The following is a 21,358-nucleotide window of genomic DNA, read 5'->3' as shown; positions in this document are numbered from 1 at the left end:
TGGATGGAAATCAGGCAGGGAGGGAGATGAGAACATTCCAGGCAGAGAGTTGAATGAACAAGGCCAGATAATCAGGGGCCCCAAGGAAATTCATTTGATCAGCCCTCAGCCTATATGCCAATGAGCATGGCCAAAGAGGTAAGTAACACCAACCCCTCACTTTTGCATAAAGTCTGCGAATCATTGCCCCATCCATTGTTTCATGGGGTCCCTACACTAATGTAATTGTAATTATTCCTGTTTAAATGATGAGGAAATTGAGGTTTAGAAATCAAGTGGCTTGCACACAGCTGGTAAGGTTGGCTTTCAAGCCTTGCTGGGCAAATTTGACATCCACCACTCCCGGCCCTTGGGGGTGATATCCATTGCTAAAATCCCCTAGGCCTAGTGTCCACCTCCCATGGAGAGTTCCATGGTCCAGAGCTTCCTGTAACCTGGATTCCATGACATTTTTTGAGATGGAGTCTCGCTCTGTCACCCAGGCTGGAGTGCTGTGTCACATTCTCAGCTCACTACAACCTCATCTTCCAGGCTGAAGCAATTCTCCCACCTCAGCCTCCCTAGTAGCTGGGATTACAGGTGTGTGCCACCACACCCAGCTAATTTTTGTATTTTTTGTAGAGATGGGGTTTCATCATGTTGCCCAGGCTGGTCTCAAACTCCTGGGCTCAAGAAATCCACCTGCCTTGGCCTCCTAAAGTGCTGGGATTACAGGCATGAGCCACCGTGCTCGGCCCCATGACTTATTTTGAAAGCAGCTAAGAAGCACTTGGGATTTTAACCATTCTCTCAAGCAACTGGACAGACGTCTGGGGGAACCTGGAGGAAAGTGTCTTGCTCCATTGTTCTGTCATGCCTAGCTCGGCAAAACAGAAATGGAATGACTGAGGCCTCAAAGGCAGTGCTGGGGCTTAAGTGAAAACAGTGATTCAAAGACTCTCAGGCAGACAATGTGGACAGCATGTCACTGCTCTCTGATGTGTCTTCCAGACCTCGCTTCATTCAGCAAGGGAGGATCGCACCTGCGCCTTTGTCGATGTGGACGGGAAGAACAAAACAGGATGGATTAGCTAATCCCCTGCTGGTGGTGAGATAGGAGCCTGAAATTCAGCTCCAAGGACTCCTTGGCTCGGGGGGTCAAGAAGTTAGCAGTGTCCAGAGCTGGCCCTGCATGGTTCCCACGGCTGACGGCTAGTCAGATGACCTCAATGGGCCGGTGGGGAGGTCACAGCAGGGGCGTTTCCATTTTAGCCCCATTGTTTAGCCAAATGAAGCCAAGATGTTCCTGCTCCCCACTGGAGAAGTCTGCACAGCTTCAATAATTTCTGAGTGCTGACAGATAATTCAGAGATATTGGATATTTCACCACCTGGGGACTGCCCTTCGCAACCACAGCAATCAGTTACTGCCCGCCAACCAGGGGCCATGCAGAGGCCCTGGGCCCCCTCACGCCTTTACGATCAGGCTCCAGTGTCTTGGAAAATATTGCTTGAATTTATTTATATAATCACGTTAGGAAGGCGGTGAGTTATTGTGAAGTCAGCATTCTTCCATCTTCCCACTAATCCTTTGTTTGAGATTCTGCTCAAAGGACTCTGATTACTAATACAATTACATGCTACCTGGTAAAGGGTAATCCAAAAAAAATTAAACCACTTCACATACTGTATTTTTCACTCAGAGCCGCCCTTTTCCTAAAACTGAGTGCTGGCATAAATCAATCAGCTACCAATTTTATGACTACCTGCAATTAAGAACCCATAGACTTTCGACATCACCTGCCCAAGTATTTAAGTCATCTTAAAGGTAAATGTTGCCTCTCATTTGAGGACTAGTCCTTCAGAAATCTTGGTGTAAAAGCAAACACTCCAATCAGGGTTGGTTCTAATAAAAACAGAACACAAGACTGCCACCAATATGGAGAACATATGTGAGTTTTATCCTGGTATTGCTAAAACCAAAAGCTTCAGGCCGTTTACTTGACACTCATGAGTTCCTCCCTCTTGCAGTCACTACAGGAAGGATGTGAAAATATATACAATGGTGCTGCAGACTCTAAGAATATTTAGTGACACAAGAGGCATGACATCGAACTCACAGAGAAGGACCTATAATCTGAGGATGCTGCTTGGTTCTGCAATGAATAACATTATGAAAATCTCCTGGCTGGGTGCGGTGGCTCATGCCTGTACTCCCAGCCCTTTGGGAGGTCAAGGTGGGCAGACTGCCTGAGCTCAGGAGTTCAAGACGAGCCTGGCCACTATGGTGAAACCCCGTCTCTACTAAAACTACAAAAAATTAGCCGGGCGTGGTGGCGGCTGCCTGTAGTCCCAGCTACTCAAGAGGCTGAGACACGAGAATCCCTTGAGCCCGGGAGGCAGAGATTGCAGTGAGCTGAGATTGTGCCACTGCACTCCAGCCTGGGTGACACGGTGAGATTCTGTAAAAAAAAAAAAAACAAAAAAACTTCTGAAGACGATTTTTTGTGTTTAATATTTTAGATCAACCTATAGACAAACCTCACAGGTTTACCTACAGTTACAGGACAAAATATAAATGTTATCCAATTAAAAAAAATAAAAGATACAAAGCACTTGGAAGGGTTGTGGGGACCAAGAGGGAATGAGGAGGCAAATGCTATTGTTGATGGTGGATGAAAGAAGAAATGGAAGTTTTAGAATGAGGCTGAAACTGCAGCGATTACCAATGAGTAATGAGGAACTGAAAACCGTGCTTTAATTCTATTTGGAGAAAAGAAGCCGGAATGTAGAGGCTACTATGAGGAAACTAAATGTTTTATCATGGGAGGAAGTCAAAAGACAGTGTCTAAGGATGAATTAATCAAGAACAACTGTGTAATTATATCATTTAGACATGTGGAAGTAACCACCAGTGGAACTAAAGACAGAAAGCTTTAAATTGGTGGCTTCTAGGTACTCTATGGTGTGAGAGGTCAAAATAGTGGCTGACTTTGGAAGGTGGGGGCTGGTTTCTGGGGTGCATTCTTTCACTTCTTGGTCTGGGTGCTGGTTAAAGATAGTTAACTTTGAGAAAATCATAGGCACATACCTATGATATATGTGTGTTTTTCTGTTTGTAAGTTATATTTCAATTAAATTTTTCCTTAAATAAAAGTGACCACCTCTGGGGAGAGGACTAGGAAAAATGAAGGGAGAGATGGGGCGTTACTGTTTTTCATAATTAGCCCAGTTGATGGGTCAATTATTTTTAGCCACATGCATGTATTGCTTCGGTGAAGATTAATTATTTTCATGCCGTTTTATACTGGACCCTTGCCTGGCTTCTCACACATAAAAAGTTCCATAGGCCCCTAAAGGCAAAACTCCGCAGGATGTGGTTAAGCTCCAGAGAGCTGGATATCAGCTGATTTGAGGAATCCACTTTCAAAACATCAGAACCTCCAACAATTGGGTCGTGAGTTCACTGGCACTGGAGGTGCTCAAATCAAAGAGGTCAAGAAGGAGCTTTGTCCAGGTGACCACAGAGGTAGTTTGGTCATTGTTGGGGCACTTTGGTCCGAGGCATGTGAAAGTAACTGCCCAAGGAACTGAGGACGAAATGGTCCTCCTTCAACTCATCAAATTACCGACTTACTGAATTCACCGAGGTTTTGTTAAGGAAAATTATTATTTGCCCTTAATCCTGCTGCTGTTTTTAAATTCAAATTGGCTTCTTCTTAAGCACACTGTGTCTTCTCTACAATTGCAGGTGTCTGTCTTTTCTGCTTTCTGGAGGGAAAGCAGCTAAAGAGGGCTGCCCTAGGCCCAGGTTAAGGTATGATTTGACAGCTTCTGGGACAGAGGCAGGAATAAAACTAAACATTGACAGATTCCTCAATTACTGGATATATTGAGCAATTGGTGTACAATTGACAAATTGATTTTTTGTGAATTGACTCTTGTCACCTTTCAAACAATGCTCAAAGCTGAGGCTAGATTCAAGACTTCACTCATCTCAGGGATTCTCTGTGGCAAACTGAAGTGGAGGAGCAAGGCCAGACCCCTGTGGAGGCTCCTGGCCCTCAGCGAGGTCCAGCCAGGCGGCCCATGACCAGCTTTGTGCCTGGACATCGCCTCCCTGTGGCCCAGGAGCTTCTCCTCTCAGCCTGGTGGTTGTCTTGGAGACTGAAAGCTCCAGGGAGAGCAGAGGCGCTTCTAACCTCCCAGGCCTTCCCTAGGGACAAAGGAAGATTTTCTCCAAAGGCGGGGCTTTTTACCCAAACAAAAGCACAAAAAACAGCATTTGTTGGACAAATTCATCTGAAGAAAGTTGAGGACAGCTGGGTCTACAGCCCTTCCCTTCCACCTCTCCCCAGGAGGAGTGCAGAGTGAGCTGGGAGCAGACCTCCACCTGCTTTCCTCATCTGCTCACACTGAGTTCTGAAATTAAACCACCTGGATTCAGATCCTGACTCCTTATGTGCTAGATCTATCACCTGTGTGAATGACTTGACTCCTCTAAGCCTCAGTTTCCTAAAATTCCCTATTTCAGAGAGTAGTAATGCTCATTTGAAATCATGCATGTAAAGCACTTGGAACAGTACCTGGCCCAGAGAAGTGGTAAACACTATTCTATTAATATATCCTTGGAGTAGGGGGGACCCTGCTCAGTGTAAATGTGAGCTGCTGGTTGAAAGAAGAGCTGGAGTCCTCAAGCCTGTCCATCACCAGAGCCCCTGGGGTTGAGATGAGAAGCTGGAGAGGTGGGGGTGCTGGTTGTTTGCTTTACCAGTCCTAATGACTTATTACACCAGCCCCTGGCAAGGGAGTAGAAAGGAAGAAGATAAAAAATCGTAGCATCGATTTTTCCAGCACGTGAATCCAGCAATGTTATTTCCAGATCTATCCTTTTTGAAATTAAATTAAATAAACTTTAGCTCAGTTTGTCAATTTGCTGAAAACCTTCTCCATCCGACTTTCTCCTTGGCAGTGACGGGGGCTGGTGGAGGATGTTTTCTCTAGGAAGGCATTATTACATTAGGAGAAGTGAGGCTTGTGATGACATTCCAGAATTTTAAGAGCTTTTCAACCCAATGAGGTGTCAATTTGCAAGTGCATTTTCCATAACCATTAGGTAGGCATTTTAACAAATGGGGGCTGTGGCAGGTGAGTCCTGCTGGAGTGAGTTATAACAGCAGGACTGCACTCTTATTCAGAACTGCAGTCCCTCCGGTGGCAGAATTGCCTCCCTGCTCCATAGACACACATTAGGAAAACCAGAAGCATATTCCTCTTTTACTTCAATTATGAGATTTTTCTTTCTTTCAAAAACAATAAATGTGCCCGTTATTTCAGGTGAGAAAACATTGTCTTGAGACTGCCTCAAGGAGAGGTGTTTTCTGAGCCCAAACTCACCCAGGTGCAGGGCTAATAAAAGCTTCTCGAGGGGCCAGGTAGGGGCAGAGAGGAGTAATAAGTGACCTGTCAGTCATCCTAACCAGCCAGAACCAGTCATGTGGATCTAGGGGGAGATTACACACAGTTAACCGGCTGGGAGTAAGAGGGGTTCATAAAAGCTGGCTCCATATCCTTTGGTTTGTTGTGATGAAGGTTCAGAGATTACATCCACACTGCCTGGACTTCAATTTGCCCCTAAGATCCTTGAACACTGAAAAGTCAGGACTGTGGTGTCCGGGAACAAGGGAAATTGGCCCAGGACCAGTCTTTTTTTTTTTTTTTGGAAGTCACAGCCCAAGGACCTGAACCATTCCAGGTGATCCGAGTTGTTCAGGAGCTTGGTCCTAGATTCACTGGGATGTCCAGAGTGGCTTCAGCTGAGCCAACAGCTTCAAAACTGGATTCCTACTTATTCTTTAAAGCCTGAATTAAGTATCCCCACCTATGTGAAGCCATCTTCAACCTTTCTGAGACAGAGTTAGCCAGAGTTTACTTCCTGCTCCCAGAACATTTCAACACATCTCAAGGAACACCCTCCAGCACCCAGTACTGTGATGATCTGTCCTCCCCAGCCTGCTCATCCTCCCCAGCCTCTCCAACAGCTCCCGCCACAGAGGTGAGACACGCAATGAACACTGGCCAAAAGAGATCCCAGTAAATCCCTCCAAGAGATAGAAAACAGTTTGTCACAAATTCTGGCTTGACCTTATTAGACTGGCTCATAGTTGGGGGAACTTCAGAGAAATCTAAATTACTATTTAAGTAAATCATGACACACCCATCAATAGGCTATTATGTAGCAATTAACAAAGATAGAGGAAACACATATTTATTGCTTGGAAAAGATGCTTGTGATGTGTGATTAGGTGAGAAAAAAACAAGTTAGGAAACCATTTGTATAATATGAGCCCATTTTATTGCAGGAAAAATGTTTCTCTTTCTCTCCTACACACACACACACACACACACACACACACACACACAAGCCATCTTGGGTTATATCAATAGAAGTGAAGTACCAGACCACAGGAACTATAACTGAAGTATCAAATTTCCGAAGAACATTGATGAAATCATCTTTATCTGCAAGAGGGTGACTAAAATGGAAAAGGATCCAAAACCATGTCATTTGAATAAGGATAGAAAGAACTGAGAGTGCTAACGGGGATAAAAAAGACTCAGACTCAGCTGAAGGATACAGAGCCAATGATAACACCCACAGTGTGAGCTAAATACCTTAAGGCGGGAGGGAGCCGGTGGCTGATGTGGCAGGGGAGGGATTGAGGAAGGCTTCACAAGCACGGGGCCAAGTGAACCTGGGTCTGAACTTTAAAGCCCAAGGCAGTGTTTCTCCACCTTTGGCCTTGGCTTCCCAACTTCACTATCCTGGCATTTCTTTGTAAAACCTGTATGACTATTTACTCAAAATTTTTCTTTGAAATTATCTTGGGTCTACTGCCATACTACCCTGAACGTGCCCAGTCTCATCTGAAATTATATTGAGTTTGTAAGAAATGCATTTCACGTGGTAACTCTGTTTCACTTATTGTACCGGAAAACCAGTATTGTCTGCCACAAATGAAAGAAAGAAAACATAAAAATGTATGTTTAAACATCGCAGAGTTGTTCAATTCCAGTCAAATGTCAGTGATGGGAAGCTCTGCACCTAAGAGCTGCTTCCTCTTTGTTATAAAGGAGATATTAACAGGCCAGGCGCAGTGGCTCACACCTGTAATCCCAACACTTTGGGAGGCCGAGGCAGGCGGATCACGAGGTCAGGAGATAGAGACCATCCTGGCTAACATGGTGAAACCGTCTCTACTAAAACTCCAAAAAAAATTAGCCGGGCGTGGTGGCACGCTCCTGTGGTCCCAGCTGCTTGGGAGGCTGAGGCAGGAGAATGGCTTGAACCTGGGAGGCAGAGGCTGCAGTGAGCCGAGATCGCGCCACTGCACTCCAGCCTGGGCAACAGAGCCAGACTCCATCTCAAAACAAAACAAAAAAAGGAGAGATTAACAAGTATTTTAAAGGTGTTAAAGACATCAAGCCCCTCTCCTCGAAAACAAACAAAAAAATCTTTTCTGGCCAGCAAAGCATGAGAGAGCACCAGCTTGCTTTCCTACCAAAGGATCCAGTGTGATGTGGTGCAGCACCCTGGGAGGCAGGAGAGAGCAGGGACAGGCGTCCAGGACTGGGGAGAGTCTGGCAAAGCCAGGAGGGTCACAGGCTTGCAAAGGCTATAGGGAGGGGCATTGGTGGACCTAGAGGAGCCAGGTGGCAACATTGGTACAGGTGTGTCCAGAAACAGAGCACACATCACATGTAGACAGGGTAGGGGGAGGGTAATTCCTCATTGTCATCTTCTTACGCCATTTTGATTTCTGTGCTATGTCAATATATTACCCATTCAAAACAAAAGATGCAGAATCACACACACACACACACACATACACATAATCCCTTGGACAACAATATTTGGGACACCCAAGTGCTCTAGGGCAGAGACCTTGCAGTTGAACTGCCTGGAGTCAGATCACAGCCCTGCTGCTTCCTAGCAGCGTGGTCTTAAGTGTCTCAGCCTTCCTAAACCTCAGTGTCCTCATCTGGGTAAAGGGGACATGAACAGTGCCTGCCCCAGTGAGGAATGCATTAATACAGGGGTCAATGTAAAGCCCTCTGCCCTTCACAGCATTCAGTGAGTCACCATGTTACTGCTTCCTCACCTGTCTCTGTAATTCTTTGCTGATTTTAAGTGCCTATCTATGTGTGTCTTTTTCTATCTGCCTGTCGCCCTCATTCCCTTCCTTTCTAAAATAAAATGGAAGCATATTTTATATATTTATTATGTATAGTTAATAGACTGTTCTTTTCCCTGCTCTTAATTTTAATAAGCTAACAAGCAGAATGTTGCCATTTCTAGAAACCAAGAAGCTGGCTATATTAAATTGCTCCTTACTTCTTGAGGCCTCCAATTGATTTCAGGAGCGTGGGCTGGTGACCTTGGATGACAAAATTGCTCTTCAGCCCTGTTCAGACTGAGAGCCTACTCATGTGTGGGTACTCAAAGACATGGGTGTGCACATGTTTACACACACCATGCACACACACACCCCTACAGAAAGTATAGCAATAAGAATGAACCTTTCGCATCAAGCGACCTCCAAACAACAATGGTTGGTGAAGGGCTCAGAAAGATTGAAATATTTCTGTTGAGTTTTATTTCTTTAAATATTGCTGTTGTAACCCTTTATAGAAGTCAGTAGGGAGGCCGAGGCGGGTGGATCACAAGGTCAGGAGATCGAGACCATCGTGGTTAACACAGTGAAACCCTGTCTCTAGTAAAAATACAAAAAATTAGCCAGGCATGGTGGTGGGTGCCTGAGGTTCCAGCTACTTGGGAGGCTGAGGCAGGAGGATGGCATGAACCCGGGAGGCGGACCTTGCAGTGAGCTGAGATCGTGCCACTGCACTCCAGCCTGGGAGACAGCAAGACTCCATCTCAAAAAAGAAGAAGTCAGTAAATCCTGGTTTAACTGCTGCTATTGATTGGAGAAGGCACAAACAAAGGTGCAAATGAGTTTTGGCTGGCTCCTGAATTGTCTATTACAGATGGCATTAAAGACATGATGTATTTGTTTCCTGGTTTGCAGACATGTGTCCGCTCCATCACTCTCCACCCCTCCATCATCCAGGACTGTTTTCTAAAGATAGACAGAAGGTTTCTGCAGGACACTCATTCTTCACTCATTAACAGTGATCAGTATACCCTGTGGTGTTCATTAAAATGTTTCTCTGCTGCACAGCAACAACACTTTTTCCTTTGAAAGCCAACTTTAGCTGCTGTGAGGTCAACAAAATATATAACAATTATGAAGAAGGTAATCTCCACTGTACTTTTTTTATTTTGAGTACGTCCTGGGGGTGGGTGAGCACTTGTAATTTATTTCCACTTGGACCCATGAGCCTCATTTGATTAATATTTGCTGGGGTTGTGCTCAGCTTCACTGGGGGCCATGCAAATGTGAGGCAGGGTAAACAGCCAAATAGTGATAGCCCTCCATTCAGAGCAGCCGGTGACTTCTGACCCTACCTGGGTTTGGTTTTATGACTTTCATATCCTTGAAGTTATTTAAAAGAAGACGAAATATGACAGGTGCTGGGGTTGGCAAAAGCAGCCAGTTGATTGCATTCCGAGCTGCCAGTGGGAACCCCCTCTCGGACCGTCGTCAGCACATTTGAAAGTGTTCGGTTCATTGCTGTCCTCTGCACTTCTCCCCTGACCTGCAGAGCAAACCTGGCATGCAGACAGGTGGAAATGGACATTTGTTTTCTACTGGCAAGCTTTTCTTGTAGCTTTTCTTCATGTTCAGTCTCAGTCCATGGGGTTCAGATGCAGCTGCCTCCTCCCCACTCCTCAGCATCCAAGAGTATGTACGTGGTGGCCAAGTCTAGCTAATCAGAGCACCCCATTTCTTGGCCACAGTGATAACGTCAAGAATAGGCATGTGACTTAAACTGGACCAATGAGAGCCTTCACTAGGGCTTTGGAAGGAATCATTCAAAAGAGGTTCTCTCCTCTGCTATGGACAATCTAGCATGATGTAAACCTGGAGCCATCACGTGGGGAGAGCCTGCATGGTGGGAGAAGCCAGCATGCCAATAGCAGAGATGAGAGATGAAAGCAGAGCTCTGAGGATGTTGTTTGACAACTGGATGCAGCCATGGCTGAAGCTACTCTTAGAATTTTTAGTTAAAATGAGGCAATACATTCCCCTGGATTAAGACATGTAAACTTGGGTCTCTGTCACAACCAAAAGATGCCTGACTGATGAAACGCCTTTTTACTATAACTTGAGGAGCATAGAAAATATTCCATGCCTATATACATTCTGCATCAGCTCCCTAAAACCAGTCATACCCTGGAGTTTGCACTTACCTCCTGTTTCTCCTGAAAGAAGTTTCTTAAAATATCACTTGCCCATGAATCCTTATTCCAGGGTCTGCTTCTTGGGACTCCAAATTAAAATGTGAAGATTAAACAAAAGGATTCATGGAAAGTTCTTACCACAATGATTGACCCATAATATATGCTCAATAATTGTTAAATATTATTGTTATTGTTCTGTTGGCAGAAGAGCTTGAAACAGAATATAATTTCCTGACATCCAATCAAGTGCTCTTTCAACTAGCCAGTGTTTCTCCTAAAATGTCAAACCTGTAACATAGTTGGTCTCCAAAATAATTTTAATTGTTATGCATTTGGGAACTTTGTAAAGTTATGTAGTATGGCAAGTGAATGCTGTTTTCTATTTATGCTATAAGTTTGTTCTTAAAATAAATGTATTCAGGTTCTAAATATGAGTTATATTTTTAAAAGCAGTTAAAGGATATCCCAAGCTTTAACAAGATATGGCAAAAAATTGTGAAAGTAATATACAAACAGAAAGCTCTGTACCACTCCCATGCCAGCCACCAGCTCATCCCCTTCATGCATGTGGCTTATGGTCACCGCCAAGGTCTCAGAGGACCTTGAAGAAAATGAGCGGTGAGCCAGAGCTCCCACTGCACCTACCATCATGCACTTTACATGCTGTTGCCTGGCTCTGCAGTAGGTGAGTGAGAGAGAAGGATGTACGATGGGATGGGAAGAGATAAGTGGTATCTGCAGGAGCTGGAAGGAAAGATAATCTTGTGCCTCAGCCCGAGATGAAGAGGAATGAGAACATGATAAGTGAGAAACTGCAGTGTGGAAGGCCCTTCCAGATGGTATGGAAGATGCACTGGCACAAGGCTGGCCCCAGAGGACCTCATCAAACAAGGCCACTCTTCTTTCTCGTCTTTCTCCAGCCCCATTCCTGTAGACACAGTCACTCCTGCTCCAAAGCCTGTTAAATTCAAGTTCTGGTTCTCCTATCAATGAACTGTGTGACTTTAGGCCAGCCACACCACCTTTCTGAGCCTCTGCTTCTCCATATGTAAAATGGAGAGAGTGATCCCCATGCCCTCATTGTAGGCTGGGCAGCAGCATAAATGGAGTCATTTGCAGAGCGCTTGGCAAAGGTCATAGCCTACTTTCATTCCCCAGTCCTAACTGAGCTAGCAAGCCCAGTATCACCTCCAGCTCACAAACAGGTAGAGTCCAAGGATCGGCTGGCCTCTAAAGCCTGGGTCTGGGGTACCTCCTCTACAGTTGCTTGTGTCTTTGACTCAGCCTCAAGCTTCCATGCAAGGAAACATGCCATGCTCCTTATATAAAATGTTGTTGGTGCCCTATCCACATCCCCTTCACTGGGCCAGTTATAAACCATATGCCCTGCAAGTTTGGGGTGCTAAGGGCTCACAGGTCTACCCTGATCTGGAGGATTGTCCTTGACTGATGGGAACCACCTTACCTGGAGGAACCAGTGGAATTAGTCCCAGCCACATCTCTGCCCTGCAGGGGGCCTGTGAGCAGTACCTGGCACAGGGGTTCAAAAGCCACAGTTCTGTGTAGCCATTCATGTTCCAGGACCTCCTAGAGGGACCAAGCTGAGGCTCCATGTCAGCTGGAACGACATCTCTTCTTCTTCACCTGCCCCATCCTGCCTTTCTCATTTCCTTACCTGTTTCTTCCTAGCACACTCTCTGGATAAATCACTTGCATGAGAATTCCCATCCCAGGCTCTGATTTCAGGGAATCTGACGAAAAATGTCTTTGTGCACTAGATGAGATGTTTTCAGCAGAAGGAAGAATAGGGTGGCTCATGCAGAAGCCAGACCTGACTGACATTTCCCCTAAATGAAGGTCGTCTGATGGAGGTTGTGGAGAGGGAAAGGGACCTGGATCACCCTGTCAGACACACAGAGGAGACCAACCTCTGGAAGGCAGAACCCTGGACAGCTCCCGGGATCTTGGTGGCAGCGAGTCCTTCTCCATGAGGCTCTGGCCTTACCAGGACTCAGCTCTGACCACTGAGAGCCCGTAGGACGAAAGTAAATATCTTGCTATGGCCAGCTAGGCCCCATGAGATCCAGTCCTGCCTGACTCTCCAGATTCATGGCATAACACTCTCTCCCTGGCTCACTACCCTTCAGCCATGTCAGACCTGCTTCTAATACTATATAATGTCATGTGTCCCCACCTCAGGGGGTTTTCTGCCCCTTTGTCCTGGAACTCCCTTCCCCAGTTCTTCTCATCTAGGACGTAGCCTCCATGACCCTTCTCTGAGAAGTCTTCTCTGATCACCTGGTCATTCTTGAACACATTTGCCTGTTTTATTTCCTTGATAGCAGTTATCATATGAAATTATGTTTGCATTTATTTGTGTGTTTGTTTGTTTGTTTAAAATCTATGTTGGCATGAAGAGATCTGAATCCCCAACATGTAGAACAATATTGGACACATAATAGGTGCTCAATAAAATTCTACAAATAAAAGAATGATTGTGCCTGAGTTTCTGAGTCTCAGTTCCAAGTGTCATGTTTCCAGGAGGAGGAACCTGATCAGCTCAGCTTGGTCATCCTTCTCCACTCCCACCCAGACCTAATCACACATCCCCCTTGACCCTGACTAATGCCATACGGACATACCCATCGGAGGGCACCCCTCAGGGATCGAGCACACATTCTAGAGAAGGAGGAGCCCAATGTAGGAGCCCCCCTAACTGTGTTTACCATACACATGAACCAGGGCTTGAATCAGCTGCTGTGCAACCCACATGGCCATGCTTATTGCTGCAGCCTTGCCCCATGGGTGCTGGGTCCTGCCTCTTGGGGACTGTAATCATCCCGTTGGGCTTTGTGTGCTGGGCCCTCAGTCTGATCTCTGCAGCTGGGTCTCCCCTCAGTATCTTTAATTCCCCACCTCACCCATGAAAGGGGAAGCATTTAGACTCTCATCAGCTAGCTCCAATCAGCTAAACATTGGACATGTATGCTTCTTTTCCCTCACAATCACCTTCACACACATTTCACCCAGTCCTTAACCACACTGTCAAGGATAAAAATGCATCCTCACTGGGGTGCTAAGCTAAAAGATGGAATTTTTGGCCCACTAAGGAGGGAGGCTGCCTAGGATTGAGCCAACACAAATGAAAGCAGAGTGAAGTGATGGGGAAACAGTGTCCTAAGGATGTTTTCTGAGCCCTTTGGTTTTTTTTTTTTTTTTTTGGAAACAGAGTCTTGCTCTGTCACCCATGTCACCCAGACTGCAGTGCAGGGGCACGATCTCGGCTCACTGCAACTTCTGCCTCCAGGTTCAAGCAATTCTCCTGGCTAAGCCTCCCAAGTAGCTGGGACTACAGGCGCAGACCACCAAACCACCAAACCAGGACAATTTTTTTTTTTTGTATTTTAGTAGATATGGGGTTTCACTGTGTTGGCCAGGCTGATCTCAAACTCCTGAGTTCAGGCAATCCGCCTGCCCCGGCCTCCCAAAGTGCTCGGATTATAGGCGTGAGCCACCACGCCCAGCGAGCCCCTTGTTCTTAAGCCAATTCTACCCAAAGATTATTCAGACGTATGAACACCCTCAAAAATATGTGTGTGTGTGTGTGTGTGTGTATTTATGTTACATCAGTTTGAGTTGAGCCTTTGTCACTCATTAAACCCAGATAATGAAATCCCTGTCAACCCAACATTCTGGACGCCTACTCCCAAACACACTCAGAATTTTAGAGAGAGCTTTTGATTCTGCTCCTTAAGCTCCAGTTTAGAGCCACTAGCTAGGTATACTATGTACTAATGTGGGAGACAGAGGGACTCTGGAGACAGAATGTCAGAGTCCAAACCCTGGTTCTTTCACTTAGCAGTGTGACCTTGAGAAACTAACTTAACCTCTGTGATTTCAGTTCCTGTATCAGGATAGAATAGGCTATGCTGTAATAACAAGCAATCCCAGGCTCACAGTGATTCAAAATAAAACAATGTATTTTTTACTCATGCTCCATTTCCATCACGGATTGTCTGGGGGTTTTTGGTACTCGTGACCCTCCCCTTGGGACTCTGATTGACACACATGGTGCATTGCTAGTCTCTGTGACGGAGGCAAGGGAACCAATCACAGGCTGGCTCTTAAAGCTGCTACCTGGAAGAGATGCATGCCACTTATGCTCACACACCATTGGTCAAAACAAGTCACATGGACATACCTAACTTCAAAGTGAATGGGAAACTATAAACTCATGGTATGCTTAGAAGAAAAACCAGAAAAAAATGCCAGACAGCACCAATCACTATTATAGTTCCTTCATGTAATAGGTGGATAAAAATTGTACCTACTATGGGTTTGCTTTGAGAATTAAATAAGTTAATTACCCAAAGCCCTTAAAACAGCATCTGGCACATATTAAGTAGTCAATTCATATTACCTATAATCATTACTTTGTGCTGTGACATCTGCCCTGGGTCTCATACATACCACATACCCTCTATGGGAGAGGAGGTTGGCATTGCTGCTACTCAGTGACCTGCCTTCCAAAGAACTAGAAAAAGTACGTCCACAACACACCTACTGCCAGACACAGGCAGTGAGAGGCACAAAGAGCATTTCATAATTTAGGATAATGGGTTTGTAATAAGCCACCACACGTGCTTAAATCCTTCCAAGTCTAGAGTACAGGAGCAGAGGTCAACTGCTACCTGTAAATGAGCAGCTCTTGGAGTTGTACATATCATCTCTCCTTCTGAACTCCCACTGGGATGGGACTCAGCACACATTTTCTTACAGCACTGACATGATCAAAACTCATGTCACTCCCTACTCAGCAAGAGATTTTGATTGTCTCCAACAAAACATTTCCTCATCTTAGGGGTAGAAATGCGTGACAGAGGAAATCTATTTTTTAAAATCCCATGGAAGGCTTTAAAATAAGATTGACTCTAGGAATTTATCCTAAGTGGATGTTCTGAAAGATACATGTTCAAAGATGTTCATCACAGCATTGGAATGGGCATCAAGAGCTCCTTAGTTAAATACGCATCGTGGACAGATTAAATAGAAATAGATACAAACAGAAAAATTCAAGAGAATTAGAAATTAATGGTAGCATTTAAAATAATTAGAATTAATACTGCCTCCATTAAAAGGGATCAAATAGTTCTATAGGTACTAACAGGTAGACATCTATCAAACATTAAGAAAAAGGGCACAACACAGAACTGCACATATATTATAATCCCATTTGTATACATTTAAAAAATACATACATATATGGGCTGGTAGAGGCCACAAGAAGTTATTAACAGCAATTTCCTTGGGGAATAAAATTTCAAGGGCTGTGGAAGGAGAAAGAGGTATGTAGTTTCTGTGGTTTACCTTCTCATGGCATCTGAATTGTTTTCATCATATGTCATTGTTACATTTACATTTAGAACTTATTTAAAAATTCTAGCAGGGCATAATGGCTCAGGCCTATAATCACAGTGCTTTGTGAGGCTGAGGTGGGAGGATCCCCCATGAATTAAAGACCAGCCTGAGCAGCATAGTGAGAACTCTGTCTCTACAACAAATTTTTAAAAAATGATAGTGTCCAAGCTAGTTTGGCGGCTAAGGCAGGAGGATCGCTTGAGCCCAGGAGTTCAAGGTTACAGTGAGCCATGATTGTGTCACTGCACTGCAGACTGGGCAACAGAGTGAGACTCCATCTCAAAAAAATTAAAATTAGAAAAATTTAAGAAATAATAATTATTTGTCTACACAGGAGAAGCAGTTAACATACCTGAGGAGTCCTGGCAATGTGTGCTGGAGTCAGGAAACTGGATTTCTCAAGCACCTTCCCATCATGGGGAAGAGCCCCACCTCCAGACCCTGCTGAGGCTGGCTTTATCCTGGGTGCAAGGGAGGCCCCCAGTGATGAGGGGCACCCAGAGGCCATGTGTGAGTATGTAAGGTGACTCTTTATCTAAGCCACCAAGTCGGGGTGGCAACAGGTGAGCAGCTGTTCCCTGCTCAGGATTAAAGAGGCAGTGGCCACCAAGACATCTGGGCTCCATGGATGCAGCAGTTGCCTCTGGATTTGGGAGACATTCATCATACACCTCAGTACCACAAGTGCTCCTGGGGGCTACATTTATGCCCTGCCCACCTTGCAGGGGTGCTTTAAGAACTGAAGGAGGTGAAGTGTGTGAATATAATTGAAAAGGACACAGAGACAGGTACTGCTACCATCATCCCATTTTCATAGATAAGAAAAATGTGGGCTGGGAGCAGGGACTCACACCTATAACCCCAGCACTTCGGGAGGCCGAGGAGGGTGGATCACCTGAGGTCAGGAGTTTGAGACCAGACTGGCCAACATGGTGAAACTCCATCTCTACTAAAAATACGAAAAAGTAGCCGGGCATGGTGGTGTGTTCCTGTTAGTCCCAGCTACTCAGGAGGCTGAGGCAGGAGAATCGCTTGAACTCGGGAGGCAGAGGTTGCAGTGAGCTGATATCAGACTACTGCACTCCAGCCTGAGTGAGAGAGTGAGACTCTGAGAAAGAGAGAAAGAGAGAGAAAGAGAAAGAAAGAGAAAGAAAATGAGAGAAAGAGAGAAAGATGTGATGAGGCAGGGAAGAAACACACTCTAGTTCTCACAGCTTGAAAATAGGGGAACCAGATTCAAACCCAGCCTTTCTGGTCCCCAAGCCTGGACTCTGAAGCCATGCAATTCACTAATTCACTGCCATTTTAGAATGCCCTGTGAAACTTAAACCACCATGTGGGCAGGAACATCGTTCAGGACATTCTGAAGACCATCCCAGTTACAAAGCTTCCATGGGATCAGCTAAGGACTTTAAAGCCACCTTATTGCAACCTAACTTCTCTCTCTGCTCAAGCCAGTACCCCTCACCCCTCACAGGTGTTGATTCTGAGAGCTGATCTTAACAAACTTCTGTGTGCAAATTCATCTCACTCTCTCTCTCTCATTTCACAGGAGGCCTAACCTAAGACAATGGGTGAAGCCACTTTTTAAAAATTAAAACATGTTGATTAAAAAATAGCCTGAGTGCATTACAAAATATCTGGGGAGAACAGAAACAAAAGAGGGAAGTAAATATCATAATCCCACTATACCAATTCAAAGCGCATTCATTCTTGCATTATTAAATGCATGGGAAATCGACAAGCCCTCATAACACAGTTTGCTCTCTTCCTTTCAGTCTTTTTTCCCTATGCATTTATTTTCATACGGTTAAAATCAAACAATTTTATACACACAATTGTCACCCTGCTGTTTTTTGCTCAGCGTATTATAGTTATTATTGATGTTAGTTAAGTCTTTTGAAACATTTTTAATAGTTGCATAATAACCCATTGAGTTGTTAGTGGCCTTTTTTCTAGAGGTACACATTTAGTTCGACTCAAGCAAGATGTTACATCATATGATTCTTTCATCCTGGATGTAGAAAAAGAGTAAATTAAGTTACATTATAAATTACACTATAATAAATATGTTAGGGATATGGCTTTTTCCATATTTATAATTATTTTTAAGGGAGGTTAGACTTTCAGAAGTAGAATGCTTGCATGTAAACCTCGTTCATTTAAAACTGTTTTTGCAGTTTTACAACATGTAGATCCCTTTACATAAAATCAGGAGTACTGAGTTGGATTGGGTTTCTGTTTTTTTAGCTTTGTGTTCTCAGAAAACCGACACACCTCTCTGGGCCCCACTTACCCCACTGTGAAGTGTGGAGCGGAAGAGGGATTCAGCATGAGCCCCAGGAAGCCCATTCAGTGCTGGGGCTCACTGCTTCTGAGAATGACCTTCGGAGAGACGGAGAGTGGCCAGAGCCTCAGAGAGTTTCACCTGCTGGCATGTGAGATGCAGGATTTGCCACTTAGAGATGTGCTGTAATGAATTCTCCTCTCTCCTTTCAAGTCATTGGAAGGTTTATGGTTGGATTAATAGTGTTATGAATTGAGTTAAACAAGGCTTTCCTTCCCCCAGGACTTCAAATAGCAGAAATCAGATGAGCCCATAATCCTCTTCCACATGCAGCAACTTTATTAAAATCTATCTTAGGATAAAGAGAGGGGCAGGGTTGAGGGAGGGAGGGAGGGGCCAGGCAGGGTGGCAGTGGACAGGAGGAACTGCCAGGGCACAGAGCAGAGCATCCCATGCAAGTATCATGTGTTGATAACTGCCTAATAATCATCTTTAAAATTTAGAACATTCTGATAAAACAGGTCTTCTTTGTCAACCTCCCAAACCCAGCTCCCACTCACTATCAGTGAGTTGGTATTGCAGAGCAAGTGGTTTTAGGGACTTTATCCATGAAGTTCTGATGCTATTAACCTATTAATTTGATGTGTTATTCTAGATCATTTTTATCATTTACCAGAAGATAGATAGTAGATAGAAAGATACATACATACATACATACAATAGACACATAGATTGGCATATACTTTTCCGCAGAAAACATGGAACATTATTTTATATCAACTTTTGGCACAAACAGGATTCTTTGGATGTATTATTCACTATCCATGCCACCATCCATGTTGACATATAGAGATCTAGGTCAGTCCTTATAACTGGCTGGTAGTGCTCAACTTTTGTATATACTACATTTTATTAGCTATTCCCCTATTATTGGACATTGGGATTGTTGCTGTCCTTTGCTAATAAATGCTATAATGCAAAGAACATCCTGTATCCACATGCACACATGCAGTGCATCTCTGGGGCAGGTAGGGTCTCTAGGTCCTAAGGGCTGGCATTTTCTTAACCCTCTGGGATGTTAGGAGTAAACCAAACAGCCAGTGATTCCAAATTTATGGTCTAACATTTCTGTCCAGCCAGCCAGCCTACTTTGTGCAAGCAGAATGAGTGAATGGTTCCAATCTACAGATGGGGTCCAGAGAAATAAGGTGATTTGTTGAAATTCATAGAATCTGTAAGTGGTGAAGACATAAGGAAGTGGTATAGTCGGGAGAGGTCTGGGGAGTTAGGGAAAGAACCTATTTGGTAAGCCAGTAGGGGTGGGAGAAATGGAATGTTTCCTCTCCAGAGGTGTGCTAGCCCTAGCGACACCTGTATTGTCTAAACATGCCCAGAACCCCGACAGAAAGAACTCCAACAAGCCCTCGCTAATTGCTATCATCTAAATGAAGTGATTCATATTCCTTTGCCCATGCATAATTAGCTAATAAATTACAAATGAGTAATTGTCTCTGAGGAGGCAGCAGGAAAGAGCAGTGCCATCACACATAGACCCTAATTTTCCTTTGAGGCTATTGCTAAATCATGACTCCCTTTGGAATCTCAAGCAATTTTTCCCCTTTATTATTACAAGGCTATTCTTGGCTTTGACAAATCAGGACTGCTGAAATTACCAAGCCAAGCACTCGTTTCTCCCAACTACCTCCTTTTTCTGGGAAGAACTCTATCTATTATGACACACATCCTGTTTGTGACATGATCTTCAGCAGCCCTCCTGTAAAGCAAAAGAAAAGAAAATGCAAGGGGAATAGTATATCACGTGCTCTCAAAAGCAGCCGTCTCCTGACCTGAGAAGTCCATGACAAGTGCCAAGGTTCCTGTCCAAAAGGCAAACAGTTGCTTCAACCTTTGCATTTGGGAATGGTTTATCTGGAACTGAGGCATGTCCTGTTGAAGAATCCCCCATCCTGAAGAGAAAAACAAGGCCAGGGCATCTGTATATTTAATAAGTGCCCCCAGAAGATGCTAGGTGTAGATCCACTTGGCTAAGGAAAGAACATCTGTGTTTGTTAGGCTAAAGTGACAGTTCTCCATGTCAGTTAGGAAGCAAAGGTCCACATATGTAATCCCATGCTTCTGAGCACTGTGGGTTATTATCTTCCCCCTACGGAGCACCTTGGGGTGTCCTCTGACCTCTATGGAACATTATCACAAGTCCTAGGATACAGCTTTATCCAGTGACCCCAACATCCACCCACTTTACAAACTAAGAATATTCTGCTGTGTTGATGCGCCTGAGAGGGAGAAGGAACTTGTCTCACTTTTTCTCCCTCCAAGATACCGGAGCACTTTACTGGGGGGATGGGGGTGGGGGTGGGGGAGGGGCACAAAAACTAGGGCTCTTGCAAGCCAACCCAAGTGGTTTACCTAACCCAAGTGGTTTAAGCATTTTCCACAATAAAAAAGTTCTGAAGATGGGTTGTACAACACTGTGAATGTACTTAACCCTACTGAATGGTAGACTTTAAAATGGTTAAGAAGGGGTGAGAATGTGGAGAAACTGGAACCCTCGTGCACTTTTGGTGGGAATGTGAAATGATGCAGCCATTATGAGGAATAGTATGGAGGTTCCTCAAAAAATTAAAAATAGAACTACCACATGATCCAGCAATCCTACTTCTGGGTATATAACCAAAAATAATTGAAAACAGGATATCAAAGAGATATTTGCACACCCATGTTCATTGCAGCATTATTCACAGTAGCCAAGAAACGGAAGCAACCTAAATGTCCATCAATGGATGAATGGATAGAGAAAATGTGGTATAAACATATGATGAAATATTATTGAGCCTTAGAATAGAAGAAAATCTTGTTATATGCTACAGTATGGAGGAACCTCGAGAACATTATACTAAGCAAAATAAGTCAGTCACAAAAAGACAAATACTGCATGATTCCATTCATATGATTTACCTAAAATAGCCAATCTCAAAGAAGCAGAAATTCAAATGGTAATTGCCAGGGGCTCGGGGGGAAGAGTGGGTAGCTGCTGTTCAGTGGGTGCAGAGTTTCAGTACTAGAGTGCAGGAGCTCCTGGTGATATGTTGAACAGCAATGTGTATGTCATTGGCATTATTATACTGGACACTTGGAAATTGTTGGGAGGATGGACTTTATGTTATTTCTTTGCCACAATAGAAAAAGAATATACTGCGCAAATATTCCCATGTCAGTAAATACTGCAATATTTTAAAATGGTTAAGACAGTAAATTTTCTGTTATGTGCATTTTGACACTATTAAAATT

Source organism: Trachypithecus francoisi, unplaced genomic scaffold (genome assembly GCF_009764315.1).
Source record: "Trachypithecus francoisi isolate TF-2019V2 unplaced genomic scaffold, Tfra_2.0 Lachesis_group10, whole genome shotgun sequence".
In the NCBI taxonomy this organism is placed as follows: Eukaryota; Metazoa; Chordata; class Mammalia; order Primates; family Cercopithecidae; genus Trachypithecus; species Trachypithecus francoisi.
Note: the sequence above shows the minus strand (reverse complement) of the source record.